We start from the raw sequence: 16269 nt of genomic DNA on the forward strand, positions 1-16269 counted from the left end.
TATAATAACCGTGGAGTCTAGAATGGATCCTTTTATTTTGCTATATAGGATACCACTAAAGTTGGCCGTAAAAAGGCGGCCTCACCGCAAAGTAGTCGTATTTCCAAGATGTCTGTCAAGTCTGTCAAAGAATGCTGAAGGGAACGAATGTTTCTCGACGGTCCAGAATGGGCTAAAGACTAAATAAAATTAAAAGAGTGAAGCGAATTGTCGTCAATTGAATTTGAACTAAAACTGTTGCGAAAATTCAGGTAGGCTAAAAATAAAAAGTCGTTTAAAAGCTGATGGATCTTTCTATTATAATATAAATGTTTTCATGTCATTTTAAATACATAATATTGATGAATCAAAGCAACACAAATTGGTTATAAAATGTAATAAATTAAAGATTAAGGCACAGGGATGCCTTGTGGTCAAAGTTCTTTGCTGAAGGCCTGTATGGTAAAAGGTAAAGCTATGTTTTGCACGGTCACACGCGTACCCCCATTTTGGCGTGAATATATTAAAACAGAGTGACTGAGTCTGCAGTTAATTACTTATAGCCACACAACTTATTTGACATAGTAAATTTAATTATAAAAAAGAAACATATTTTATCTATGCAAATTAGAATATATATGGTGGTTACAAGGTAGAAATCTATTTTGTTTGTGGTTAAAAACTTCAAAATAATCGCATTTGTCAAAATGGACGTATACAATTTACATATAGAGCAGTTCATTGTTATTGTTTTGATTTTTGCACATGCGCAATGCACTGGTAGGCAAAAGCATGGATTAAAGTAGCGCAAAACATATGGATAACGACACTTGTTTAGTAAATGAATCGAAAAGAAGGTCCTAAAAAAACAACACCTAAATAATATTTCAAAAATATAATATTTAGTGCAAAAAGAATTTATTAATACATTTATTTGCATCTTAAAACAATGCGTCATAAGTATCAAAGTAAAGATTGTCTGAAGACTGAAAGACCGGCAATTTGACACAACAAAGAGCTCTATAATGTATTAGCGGTATTATTTTTTGCATAAAAGCTTCAATAAATTACAATAATAATACATCTAATTATAAAATAATAATTATCAATGGCATGAGTACGCTAGTTTGATAAAAATGAGTGATAGAAAGTGTAAGGGGTGCTTTGAAAATTATGTACTTCAAAGCCCTATTATAAGCGAAGTGCATGACGGTATTTACATGTAATTTTAAATTTGAAGGGTTTTGTACAGAGAATGACACTATTGAGGAAAATTAACATACAGCTGAAAAACACAACTTTACATGATGCGAATTGAACTGTGTATTCACGTATATTGAAAACTTGTTACTAGTAGTATGCGTGACACATATTTAACATTTTAACACACATATATCTATATACATGTTGTTTTATTATTATTTTTTGAAAACATTATTTACCCCCGTTGGTGTTAAGCGTAATTTCTTGTTTTTATGATGTCGTTCGTGCATTGCTGTAACATTAAATCATCATACAGAATCATTCAGAATGACGTGGTTTTAATTAACTGATACCCGCTAAATACGTTAAATGTTTTCTACGTAAATTATATACTTATTGAATACTTTATTTTTTATAAATGAAACGGGCTAATATCTTTACTTAATTTCTGATAATCCATATTGGACATGACTTTTAATTTGTACAATATGTAACATATCTAATTTAAACAACTGTTAAGTATTTCAGCGGTAAATAATTTAACCAAATGACTGCTTAATACTACCAGAAAGAGAAGACATGGTGGTATCCTCAATTGTGTTGAATGCCCAGACTGTCATCTGCCACCAAGTGTGGTTTACACCATGTTGTTAGTGAAGTCTGGACAATATTTGATAAAAACGCGATAATAGGTTTATGCAGAACTATAACACAGTAATACAAAGGCTTACATGATTTTAAGATTGATGCAAACAATGAAATGAAAAATTTGGCATTTAATTTAATTAAATGTTTATTTAATGTGTCAATGTGTTAGTTTTCCCAGACAAATACCATTTTAGTTAATTTTTATATGTTGTTTATTTGGAATTGATCTATTTATTGCTTGTTTTCAATCTGTGTTTCAGTAAAGTAGAACAACTTGTTGGCATGTTCAAAAATAAAATCGTGTAAATATGAACGATCATGCTCTATTTCTTCCCATTGATTGTGTCTTTCTTTTGCCTACCAATGTAGTCCGGATGTAAACATGCAGGTGCGGGTGACGTCACACGTGAACTGGTCTATAGAAATCCTACTTTCTGTTTTAAAAGCAGTATCGTTTGAAAATTAATAAATTACTTGCTAACTAGGCTATAGATTTAATGACAATTTTGCACACTTTGAAATTGCATCTATATGTATTGATTAACATGTATTTCATTTCAAGGTGTGCTTTAAAGCCACACATCTTGAAATGAAATACATGGCATAGTAAATTTAAGTATAAATAAGAAACATATTTTATCTATGCCAATAAGAATATATCTGGTGGTAACACGGTAGAAATCCGTCTCTTTTGCGCTTTGAAACTTAACAATAATCGCGTTTGTCGAAAATGGACGTATACGTCTAGAAATCCTACTTTCGGTTTTAAAAGCGGTACCAGTTGAAAAATAATAAATTACTTGTTAACTAGGCTATAGATTTAATTTTATCTATCTCAATAAGAATATATCTATTGGTTACAAAGTAGAAATCCGTCTTTTTTGCGCTTTAAAACTTAAAAATAATCGTGTTTGACGAAACGGACGTACACGTAAAGAAATTATACTTTCGGTTTTAAAATTAAACAGAATAAAAATTTACTTGCTAACTAGGCTATAGATTGAAGGACAATTTTGCACACTTTTAAATTGCATCTATATGTATTGATCAACATGTGCTTAATTTCAAGGTGTGTGGCTTTAAATGAAATCATACTTCAGTAGGGTGATAAGAAAAAAACAGTATCTTGGTGACCGCTTTCAGTCAATATTCCAGTGACGTTGTGGAAGATGTGTTGTTAACACCAAAAATTTGGAATTTTAGAGTTAAAAAAATAGATTAATATGAACTGTTATCAGATAAGGTATCATAGTTAATTCGGCCCAAAATGTATACATTGGCAGTAGGTCTACTAGCCTTAAATCTACAAGTATTTTCCCTGTATTGAATTGATCTATTCAGTTAATAATACTGTTACTGCAGATTCATGAACTCTGATAAAAACAAATACTAAATTAAAACCACCTGTGGAACTCAGATGTACTGAAATTTAATAAAATAATCAAATATATGAATTGTTGTGATAGTCAGCATGTGCATATCATTTATTATAACTTTTGGTAATCTAACATTAATTTATGAATTTGTAATAATAATAAGTAAAAAAGACAAGAGACTGCAAAGATAAGTTAATTGCAATTAATGACTTGTACATTATGTATGTATGTATGTATTTATTTTGACCTTGCGGTCAAGGATAACCCATGAAAGTGCAAGCACTTATTTCCAATGGGGTCCTTTGGTTTTTGCTGAAGAGACAGCAAGCAGAAGAGACAGTATTGGGATACAAGGAATCCGGGTGCGATACCCTAGCTCTTTGCGAATAGATACCTTGGTTCTTTTACGTGCTCAGTGTATAGCACCGATACACGCGAGAATTACCTGGGTTTCATACCAGTACATCTCTAGTTGGGTGGGAAACACTTGAAGCATTTCTGATATTTCCAGTGCCCCGGCCGGGATTTGAACCGGGGACCTCTGGAATGGTAGACCAGAGTGTTTCCACTCGACCACCGCACCACCCTTGATAAATAGATTAATCATCATCTGGAGTAGTTTAAGAAATACTGTTAATGATCCATTATGAGATATTGTGAATGGTTATTTTCTGTGGTGGTGTGTTAACATCTTTAACTGAAATAACTGATATCATTTTCTTCTGAAACACTAAGCGATCCATGATAAAACTTTCATGGAATGTTCCGTGCTCAGGTGTTGAACTGTTCTTTTTTCAAAGCGAAAGCATTGCATATCATTCATTAGTTATGTTAGCAAGTCAACCAGAGTGATAACAGCAAAAAATCGTCTCTGAAACAATGTGACTTATAGCTAATATATTTAGCTTAAAACATCATCTTGTTATCCACTGTGGTGTCTGTAAATGTTATTTTAATCATATACATGTATTATCTGACCTGAAACAACGTTGGTGCTCAGAAATCTTAATTAGCAGCCAATTGTTTTGATTTTAACCAAAATAAACAAACAGTGACAATTGAAAACATTTTCAATGAAACCACAAGGCCAAGAGATGTAGATTAATAAGCAGTATCATGTTTAATTAAAATATCCTTCAAAATTGCTCCACACTTTCATGTATGTTGAACAGGTTTGAACAGCTTTGACCTTTCCATTGTATTTTATTCATGTGACACCATGTATGTTGAAGAGCCCCTTTGTTTGTTTTTTAAAGTGATGCAACTTAGTAATGGATTTTCTGGTTTTAATTTGCAGATTGTTGAGCAAGGCGTTCATGCCAGAAGGTTTACATCCAATATTGCCCAGGAGGACAGTAATTAAAACAATTTCTTTAAGTTTGTGTGGACACAGAGGCTTGAATGTAGAAATCAAAGAGTGGACATGCGTATAAAATATCGCCAACAGACCATGGACGGATAAAGAGAAAAATCTACTATTGTGATTGAAAGTTGAAAATAAACGGCAAATAAACTTCAAATAGAAATTTAAACATACAAGAAGTAGGACCTTGACCATGCCTCAACAACATCAGGATCAAGAAGTCAAACATGCAATATTAATTCACATGCTTGTAGCTAATAGCACACGAGCATTAGCAAGTGAAGGAGAGAAACAATAACTAATGACCATAAAATTCTATATTGATACTTATCAAAATTGGATCCATTCTGAACAACTTCAAGAGTCTAGCCAGCTCTATTGATACGTAAAAATTGGATCCATTCTGGAAATTGTAAAAGTCTAGCCAGCTCTATTGATACTAACCAAAATTGGATCCATTCTGGAGACTTTCAAGTGTGTAGCCAGCTCTATTGATATTGACCAAAACTCGATCCATTCTGGACATTTGCAAGAGTGTATCCAGTCCTGTTGAAATTGACCAAGTTTTGATCCATTCTGGACATTTTCAAGAGTGAAGCCAGCTCTATTGTTACTTACTAAAATTGGATCAATTGTAGACACTTTCAAGACTCTAGCTAGCTCTATTGATACTTACCAAAATTTGATCCATTCGGGACAATTTTAAGAGTCAAGCCAGCTGTATTGGTACTCACCAAAATTGGATCCATTCTTGACAACTTCAAGACTCTAACTAGCTCTCTTGATACTTACCAAAATTTGATCTATTCTATACAAATTCAAGAGTCTAGCCAGCTCTATTGATACTTACCAAAATTGGATCCATTCTGGACAATTTCAAGAGTCTAGCAAGCTCTATTGATACTTACCGAAAATGGATCCAATCTAGACAATTTCAAGAGTCAAGCCAGCTCTCTTGATACTTACCAAATTGGATCCATTCTGGACAATTTCAAGAGTCTAGCCAGCTCTATTGATAATTTCCAAAATTGGATCCATTCTTAACAATTTCAAGAGTCTAGCCAGCTCTATTGATACTTACCAAAATTGGATCCGTTTTGGACAATTTCAAGAGTATAGCCAGCTCTATTGATACTGACCGAAATTGGATCCATTCTGGACAATTTCAAGAGTATAGCCAGATCTATTGATACTTACAAAAATTGGATCCATTCTGGACAATTTCAAGAGTCTAGCCAGCTCTATTGATACTTTCCAAAATTGGATCCATTCTGTACAATTTCAAGAGTCTAGCCAGCTCTATTGATACTGACCGAAACTGGATCAATTCTGGAAATTTGCAAGAGTGTATCCAGTCCTGTTGAAATTGACCGAATTTGGATCCATTCTGGACATTTTCAAGAGTGTACCCAGCACTATTGTTACTTGCCAAAATTGGATCCATTATATACAATTTCAAGAGTCTAGCGTGCACTATTGATACTTAACAAAATTGGATCCAATCTGGACATTTTCAAGCGTTTAGTCAGCCTTGTTGATACTGACCGAATTCGGTCATTCTGTAAATTGTCAAAATATTTTTGATTGATCATATAATGTCCCTGGGATGAAAATAAGCCACACCTTTTTGCTTTTTATTAAAGGGGCCTTTTCAAGTTTTGGTAAATTGTCAAAATTGTTTCAGATTTTTATGTCCCCCACCACTATAGTGGTTTATAAAATTATAAATCGTTGCAATGCAAAACGATTGAATAATATGGAAAGTTCTGTTGTCGTTGTTATATTTTGTGAAACTACGAGAATTGCTTATATAAAGTATAAAATACCGTCCACATTGTATGACCACAAATGACCGAGTGGTCAAAGCAGTAGACTTTTACTCCAGTACTCCAGTTGTCAGAGGTTCTATCCCTGTTGAGGGTTCAACCAAGATTTGATTTTCAATTTGTGTCTAGTTATACACTGGGGACCATGGCGTTTTCCTTATATGCATGTTATAAAAATTATTATTATCCTAGACCTAAACAACAAAGATAAGGAGCCTGCAATTGAGGTTGCATCTGAATATTGTATGGTATTTGTTTGAACGACACAGGCCCTCTGGGACCTATTTAAAAAAACATTCTTGATCCATTTTTCATCTTTAACAACTTTTATAATTTTTCTCAGTACATACTCCGGTTTGACTTGAAACATACAGACTAGTGAAAATAATAAGTACTGCCATAATTACCATGGAAATGTGTTGTTGTTTTTTGGTTAAAGGCCAATGTGCAGACTTACTACTAAATGATGAAACAATGATGTAATGTTACTGTTTTAAATTTTAGAAAGTATGTGTTTTTAGCTCACCTGAGCGATAGCTCGAGGTGAGCTATTGTGATCACTCAGCGTCCGGCGTCCGTCCGTCCGTATACAAATTTGTAAACATCTTCTACTAAACCATTGAGTCAATTTCAACTAAATTTCATGTGGAGCATCCCTAGGTCATGGGACAAAAGAATTGTTAAAAAAAAATTAATCACATAACCAAGATTGCCGCCATGACCATATATGGTAAAAACCTTAAAAAATCTTCTTGTCAGAAACCGCTCATCAGATTTTCAAAAAATTTCACAGGGATGACCTTTGAGGGCTCCCCTGAAAAAGTTGTTCAAAGAAATTTGATTCGTCAAAAAACATGGCCGCAGGAGCTCGTTGAACTTTGCATGTTTATTCGTTTTTGCCTATTTTGTGAAAACTTTCAAAAATCTTCCACATTTTTTGTCCGATCCTTTCCAAATTTGCACAGTGTCTTTATATCAATGAGGACACAAACCCTACAAAAAATGAGCATTATTGGTCCATGAAGTACAGAATTACCTCCCCTTGAATTGAGAAAATGGTGTTTATGCAATAAAGTCCAAATTTTTCATCCAATTCTTTCCAAACTTGTAAGGATTTAGCATGGTTCAAACAAGGGAAACAACTACGCTTTATGCATGTTCTTTTTATTACAGATTTGCCTCCCTTTAATTCATTCAAAATCTCATTTTACAGCAGAGATTCCAAATCTGACCTGTAAATAAGCCCCATATTTACTGCTGGTGCTATGTTACCTTTTCCCATTTGATCATTCTTAAGTATTGGTCTTGTAATGCTGCTACTGCTACTGCTACTGCTACTACTACTACTACTACTACTACTACTTCTACTACTACTACTACTACTACTACTACTTCTACTACTACTACCACTACTACTACTACTACTACTACTACTACTACTACTACTACTACTACTACTACTACTACTACTAGTACTACTACTACTAGTACTACTACCACCACCACCACAACCACCACCACCACGTCTACTATTACTACTTCTACTACTACTGCCACTACTACTACTACTTTTACCACTACTACTACTACTACTACTACCACTACTACTACTACTACTACTACTACTACTACTTCTACTACTACTTCTACTACTACTACTACTACTACTTTTACTACTACTAGTACTACTACTACTACTACTACTACTACTACTACTACAACTACTATTACTACTACTACTACTACTACTACTACTACTACTACTACTACTACTACTACACCACCACCACCACCACCACCACCACCACCACCACCACCACCATTCACAGTGACAAAAATCGTATTCACACAATGGCTGCTACTACAACTTATAGCCCATATAGGGGGGCATGCATGTTTTACAAACAGCCCTTGTTTCTATGGGATTTTAACCACAACTGTTCATGTTTATCTCCGACACATATTTTTAGGCCACCTGTCATGAAGTGACACAGTGAGCTTATGTGATCGTGTGATGTCCGGCGTCCGTTGTGCGTGCCTGCGTGTGTCCGTGCGTCCGTCCATCAACAATTTGTTTGTGTAGACAGTAGAGGTCACAGTTTGCATCCAATCTTGATGAAATTTGGTCAAAATGTTTATCTTGATGAAATCCGGTTTGGGATTGTATTTGGGTCATCTGGGGTCAAAAACAAGGTCACTAGGTCAAAAAATAGAACAACCTTCTTTAGACAATAGAGGTCACAGTTTTCATCCAATCTTTATGAAATTTGGTCAGAATGTTTATCTTGATGAAATCTGGGTTGGGATTTTATTTGGGTCATCTGGGGTCAAAAACTAGGTCACTAGGTCAAATAATAGAAAAACCTTGTGTAGACATTAGAGATCACAGTTTTCATCCAACCTTTATGAAATTTGGTCAGAATTCTTGATGAAATCTGGTCGGGATTGTATTTGGGTCATCTGGGGTAAAAATCTAGGTCAAATAAATAGAAAAACCTTGTGTTGACAATAGAGGTCACAGTTTTCATCCAATATTTATGAACTGTGGTCAGAATGTTTATCTTGATGAAATCTGGATTGGGATTGTATTTGGGTCATCTAGAGTCAGGAACTAGGTCACTAGGTCAAATCATAGAAAAACATTGTGTAGACAATAGAGGTCATAGTTTTCATCTGATCTTAATGAGTCAGGTGAGCGATTCAGGGCCATCATGGCCCTCTTGTTATATTCTTAGCATTTTTATTTATTTTTCATGTAAAATATACACTTTTGAAAAATGGTGTTTTATAACTGTTAAGTTAAATACACAGGTATTTCAGTTTGGTTATGTAGCGGGGTTTGTGTATTGACACAAGGGGTTATAGTTGCCAACTTTTATTAAGCCCCCCTTTGAAGAAGAGGGGGTATATTGTTTTGCACATGTCGGTCCGTCGGTTCGTCCACCAGATGGTTTCCGGATGAGAACACTTAGGCCTAGGATCATGAAACTTCATAGGAACATTGATCATGACTGGCAGATGACCCATATTGATTTTCAGGTCACTAAGTCAAAGGTCATGGGCACAGTGACTCGAAATAGTAAATTGGTTTTCGGATGATAACTCAATAATGCTTACGCCTAGGATCATGAAACTTCATATGTACATTGATCATGACTGGCAAATGACCCTTTCGATTTTCAGGTCACTCGGTCAAAGGTCAAGGTCACAGTGACTCGAAACAGTAAAATGGTTTCCGGATGATAACTCAAGAATGCTTTCGCCTAGTTTTAATTATATAATTGATAATGGTATGAAATATAATAACATAAAGTATTATAAGTATTATCATAAATTATAAATCAGATAATTGATAAATACAATATCATTCAAATAATATGATTACAATTTTAACAAGTATACAAGTAAATACACTTAAAATAATAAAATGACTCACCAGTAACCATATGAAGAAAGAAACTAAAGATAGAAGGTTTAAGCAAATGAAAAATGCTTGTACCTCTTGCAAGGTTTAGTAACGAAATGAATCAAATGTTTCAGATATATAAAACCATAAATTGTATCTGAAATCAGCTCACCTAAAAAGCATTCTCCATTATTAATATACGGAAGCTCACTCATTCATCACACTGAATCTCTCTTGATTGGATAAGTAGTTATAATTATTTATATAACTGGTGTTTTGTTTTGTTTTCATTGTGTTTCCTTTTTGCTTTCTCTGAGAAATTTGCATCTTGATTTTTTAGCTCATCTATTTTTTGAAAAAAAAATTATGAGCTATTGTCATCACCTTGGCGTCGGCGTCGGCGTCAGGTTAAGTTTTGCGTTTAGGTCCACTTTTCTCAGAAAGTATCAATGCTATTGCATTCAAACTTGGTACACTTACTTACTATCATGAGGGGACTGGGCAGGCAAAGTTAGATAACTCTGGCGTGCATTTTGACTGAATTATGTGCCCTTTTTATACTTAGAAAATTGAAAATTTTGGTTAAGTTTTGTGTTTAGGTCCATTTTATTCCTTAAGTATCAAAGCTATTGCTTTCATACTTGAAACACTAACTATCATAAGGGGACTGTGCAGGCAAAGTAATGTAACTCTGACTGGCATTTTGACAGAATTATGTGCCCTTTTTATACTTAGAAAATTGAAAATTTGGTTATGTTTTGTGTTTAGGTCCACTTTATTCCTACAGTATCAAAGCTATTGCTTTCATACTTGGAACACTCGCAAACTATCATAAGGGTACAGTAAAAGGACAAGTCGCATAACTCTGGATGTCATTTTTACGGAATTATGGCCCTTTTTTGACTTAGTAACTTTGAATATATGGTTAAATTTTGTGTTTCGATCCACTTTACTTCTTAAGTATCAAGGCTATTGCTTTCAAACTTCAAATACTTTCATGCTATCATGAGGTTACTGTACCTGGCAAGTTGAATTTTACCTTGACCTTTGAATAACCTTGACTCTCAAGGTCAAATTATTAAATTTTGCTAAAATTGCCATAACTTCTTTATTTATGATTAGATTTGATTGATACTAAGATCATCTCACAAATGACCACCACACCCTCACACTATACCCCCCCCACCCCACCCCCTCCCCAATTTTTTTTTTTTAAACGGTTAAAAAACAAAACTATTTATTTTGATTATTTTATGTTTGAAATACCGTCCAACCATCGCACCCAAGAATCCCCCCCAGCCCCCCTCCCCCCACCCCCCCCTCAGAATCCCCCCCCCTATTTTTTTTTTTTTTTTTTTTTTTTTTTTTTAAGATCATCTCACAAATTACCACCACACCCTCACACTATACCCCCCCACCTCACCCCCCCCCCCCCCCATTTTTTTTTTTAACGAAAAAACACAAATATTTATTTTTATTATTTTATGTTTGAAATACCGTCCAACCATAGCACCCAAGAATCCCCCACAGCCCCCCTCCCCCCACCCCCACCCGAATCCCCCCCCCTAATTTTTTTATTTTTTTTTTTTTTTAAGATCATCTCACAAATTACCACCACACCCTCACACTATACCCCCCCCACCTCACCCCCCCCTATTTTTTTTTTAAACGGTTAAAAAAACACAAATATTTATTTTTATTATTTTATGTTTGAAATACCGTCCAACCATCGCACCCAACAGGCCTTGACACTAACTTTTTTGACAGGGTACCCGGAGGGAACCCTACTTTCAACTTTTGGTGGCCCTCACCAAAACCTAGGGAGTCCTCTTGTTTCAACACACAGCTTCTCTCGGCGTAAGGGCAAATAAGTACAAGAAGCATACTAGTACACATTTTTATTTCCTATATTCAATTCTGTTGCCATTTAAAGCAGACCCATTAAAAGCTCATAACTTTGTCTTGTAAACTTTTGATTTCATGTATTTCATCAATATCATCAGCATCGTCATCCGTGTCATAATCATCTTCAGCATTATCATCTTCAGCATTGCCCTTCGCCGCCAGAACTTAGCGTTTCGGAAGTTCTTATTATAAACTTTTAAGAAATAAAAGGTAATTACGCGCATTCAGGGGTTTCACTGGCTCAACAAAACTTGTTGCAACTTTTTCGCGCCGTGAAAACTGTCGATTATTCCAACCTTATTAATAAGAACAATCATTTAAAGAAACCTTACTACATTAATGTGATTGCCTATATTATCACTTTAAAAAGTATATTATTACATAAAAAACAATAAGTACCTTCATAAGTCATACCTTCATAAGTCTTAATAAGCTTTATTTGTATATAAATACCATTTTTTTCAACTTGATTAACAACACAGATAACCAAAATAATATAACAATGTTAACTTCAATGTATTAAACAGTATGCTGCCTAAATGTTTCAAAATTAATTATTTAAACATAGAATCACACCAATTTACATCATTTGAAAGGGAAAAAGAAATATAAAACATCAGAAAATAAATCATCTCACTTAATTTGTTAAACAGTTATATATGGTCATTTGGACATGTCATACATCAGCTTCTGTTATTAAAACGTTTTCTGTTAGTGGTGGATGATTTCCAGGATCAATTAAATTATAGTTGTTCACGCCTATTTGCTGACAGTAAGGCCCAGATAATTACCACCATCTATTCTTGTTGCCTGAAATAACATAAAGCATATTTTTTTTACAAACTATCAACAACAAACAAACACATACATGTCACTATCTTTAAATGTCCGAATTTTAACATATCCGAAATATAGTACACCAAGTGAACGATATACTTTTTATTTCAGAAATTGTTGGTATCTTAATCAAATTATATCCTTCCAAGGTCATTATAATAATGGAACTATTAAACAGAAATGCTCACAAATACCTGTAGAAAAAAGTGTATACCGGCATGTGTTTTTGTGGAGAAGTTAAATGCTTTTGCCAGCCCGATCGCCTATGGTTTTGATTAAAGAAATAGAGGCCCTAATAATTATTATAATTACTGATCGTCGTGACAGTTTGTCCCAATGTTACTTTTTGGGGGGCTCAATATCAGAAAGGAGCCATTAATAATCCGATAATCCGATAATAACCCCCATAAAACTTGACAATAGCAGTAAAAACACCGTTTGTAACACTTACACGCTTCAGTGATTTCAATATAGGTCATAATACACCAAATAGTTTTCCTATATAATTCAATGTAAAAGCGACAACTTTGAGCGAAAATAAATGCAAAATTTTGCACATAGACACCCCCATAACCATACCTTTTCTTAAAGGCCATTCTAAGCGGAATCGATTTATGCAATAAAAAAGATATGTCATGTACAATGCAAGAAAGAACTTGACACAAATCAAAATCGACTGTTTTTGCAACTTTTTTTTTCGGCCGTTTCTTAGTGGAATGTAACCTTTTCTAGTGCAATGGTTTACTATAGTCTTCAAGTGTATCATATTTCAGGGATTCAGTAGTGAACACCTATTCAAGCCCTACCATTATCTCCGCAAGATAACACCCGAATAATGGTAAAAAGTGTAAAACATGCCTTCCTGTCAACTATGATATTTTTTTAGAGAGTACAGCCCTACATGAAGCGATCATTTAGTGTATTGTAACCTATAAGACAACGTTTACTGTTAACATCGCGGAAAATAAGCACTTCTCGATACTTATAAAACTATTTTCTATGTGCATGCCAATTTTCAGACCGATCTTTCACGTAGAAATGCTTGAAAATGCATTTTATTATAACGCCTGTTAAGCCATGTGGCTTTCGCGTTCGGAGCTTTGATTTATAACGGGCGTTCAGGCGTAAAACGATTACCCTAAATAATTACAATCGGTCAAAATACTGGAATATTGTTACAAGCTATGTAGAAAAAGAAGTAAACAACTATTAAAACGTGTTCATGAGCTCTTTCAGCACAATGTGTTGCGATTTGAGATGCTCAAGACGAGTTTTTTGTACGTTTTTTTTCCTTATTTTCCTCTGAAAACGTATTTTTTTCTTAAAAACTCACGATGCTCCTTAAATTCGTGAAACAAACGCATTTATTCCGTGAAATTTGCCAAAACGCGTCATATCCCACTAAAAAAATGATGATTTTCTGTAAATACAGCTCTTTTGTGACTAGGCCTGGTTTTGCGTTTAGGTCATAATACACCAAATAGTTTTCCTATATAATTCAATGTAAAAGCGACAACTTTGAGCGAAAATAAATGCAAAATTTTGCACATAGACACCCCCATAACCATACCTTTTCTTAAAGGCCATTCTAAGCGGAATCGATTTATGCAATAAAAAAGATATGTCATGTACAATGCAAGAAAGAACTTGACACAAATCAAAATCGACTGTTTTTGCAACTTTTTTTTTCGGCCGTTTCTTAGTGGAATGTAACCTTTTCTAGTGCAATGGTTTACTATAGTCTTCAAGTGTATCATATTTCAGGGATTCAGTAGTGAACACCTATTCAAGCCCTACCATTATCTCCGCAAGATAACACCCGAATAATGGTAAAAAGTGTAAAACATGCCTTCCTGTCAACTATGATATTTTTTTAGAGAGTACAGCCCTACATGAAGCGATCATTTAGTGTATTGTAACCTATAACTCTCTGCACTGTAGGTCGCTTACATCGTCGAAAATCAATATTTACAACTTACAGACGCTGGCCGCTAATGCTCAGTCGCGTGCTTTCGATTCGCAGTACATTTTCGGATAAGATTTTACCGATGTTTTTTTATACGCCGCTCTTAAAAAATTGGAGGCACTTTTAAAAATTCAAATGGTCAATCAAGACAAAGTGGTTTTATAAATTTAGGGTTCCCGGAGGACCACCAAGCTTGAAGGAACTGGTGGTCCTCGCCAAAATCTGGGGGCCTCGGGTCCCCGGATCACCGTTAGTGTCGAGGCCTGCCCAAGAATCCCCCCCCACCCCCCAAATTTTTGTTTTTCCTTGTTTTCGCATTTTTGGAAGATAATGTAATAAATGTCCACACCCCCACACAATGCACCCCTCTTCACTCCACCCCTCCCTCCTTTGTGATTGAAAATGAGAGTCCCTTCAACTTTAAAAAGAAAATAGATGAGCGGTCTGCACCCGAAAGGCGGTGCTCTTGTTTCATTTGCTTAATTGGGTTTGCATTCTGATGCTTTTTTTGCTTTTGCTTTCTTTGAGCTTAACAGTATGTATATATAATACTAGTGACACTACAACAGTTTGCTGTTGTTGTCTTATTTCGTTCATTTCATTTGATATCTTGTTGAAGAACTTGTAGTTCTGTATGTATGTAGCATTAATCAATGCTTCTTTGCTCATCATTTGCCTTTGAAGCTCTGAAATAGTGCTAGTTACACATGCAGGATAATCATTTCAGCATTAGTATTGTATTATTTTGCTTTTATAATTATATTTTATTTTTTTATTCATCAGTGTTGTATTGTGTTGCTTATATTGTATGAAATTTGCTGATCATTTTCCTTCAAATCTGGTTTGAGGTGATAATTTCCTTTAAGCCCTTTTTATTTTGTGGCACTATTGTGTTCTATTTTCTCTGTAAGCATTTTTACACCATTTCTTTTATGGTACCTTAGGCCCCTTCCTTGTGTCAACATCAACAATCTTTTAAACAGCTCTTAATTTTGAATGTATAGTACTGATATTATATTTCTGCTTACATTTGAATAATGTCATATAGGAATACTGCTTTAATTGTGTTTTTATTGTGCTTTATTAGAATAAATATTTCTTATGTATGCCATGTATTATTGATGTGTTGCAATTTGCTACTGCTTGTTAGTTTGGTAAACAGCTATACATAGTGTTTGTTATATACATGTTATTTCCTACTGACAATAAATTCGTTTTGATGTGATTTGATTAAGGATGAGTCTTTGTGAATACCCTGTTACATACTCCCTCTGTAGAGAAAAACTGCTCCTGAGATTTAATTTCTTTTGTATACCCTAAACACAACAATTTAAATAAATTAATATATTCTTACTAGAATACTTCACTTTTACCTATACCAGCAATTTAAAATTACTGCGTACACTTTCCACCATAGTAGATAATTTTTACAAGGACTGGAGTGTTAAAGTGAGTGGAAAAATTAGTAAGATCATGACCTACAGCTGTATATATGCCTGAAAACAGCTGTTCAATCTGCTGAGGGTTGACCTATTACTAAGATGTAAACAGATCTTAGAATCATGTACAGGAAAATTTAGCACAGTTATTCAACTTAGAAGTTTAAAATTAACTACACACCATAATTGCAATACAAATTTATATATTTAAATAATAAAATAACGAAAAAAAAACAGCCTTTATTTAATAATTAAGATAAATATCACTATATACGGTTCTGATTATTTGAAAGTTATTTACAAACCTCTCTGTATCAGATA

The 16269-nt window shown here is 34.3% G+C and overlaps 1 protein-coding gene and 1 long non-coding RNA gene across 2 annotated transcripts in view; one reads left to right on the forward strand and one right to left on the reverse strand.

Moving 5' to 3' along the window:
- LOC127863305 (39S ribosomal protein L39, mitochondrial-like) overlaps positions 1-16269 on the reverse strand; it is a 44757-nt gene that overhangs the window by 20926 nt on the left and 7562 nt on the right. The window lies entirely within an intron of this gene.
- Positions 15-6802, forward strand: LOC127863307 (uncharacterized). The gene is made up of 2 exons (XR_008041021.1): positions 15-251; positions 4504-6802. It is a non-coding gene; the product is annotated as an uncharacterized LOC127863307 (long non-coding RNA).

This window comes from Dreissena polymorpha, unplaced genomic scaffold, assembly GCF_020536995.1.
Source record: "Dreissena polymorpha isolate Duluth1 unplaced genomic scaffold, UMN_Dpol_1.0 chrUn004, whole genome shotgun sequence".
In the NCBI taxonomy this organism is placed as follows: domain Eukaryota; kingdom Metazoa; phylum Mollusca; class Bivalvia; order Myida; family Dreissenidae; genus Dreissena; species Dreissena polymorpha.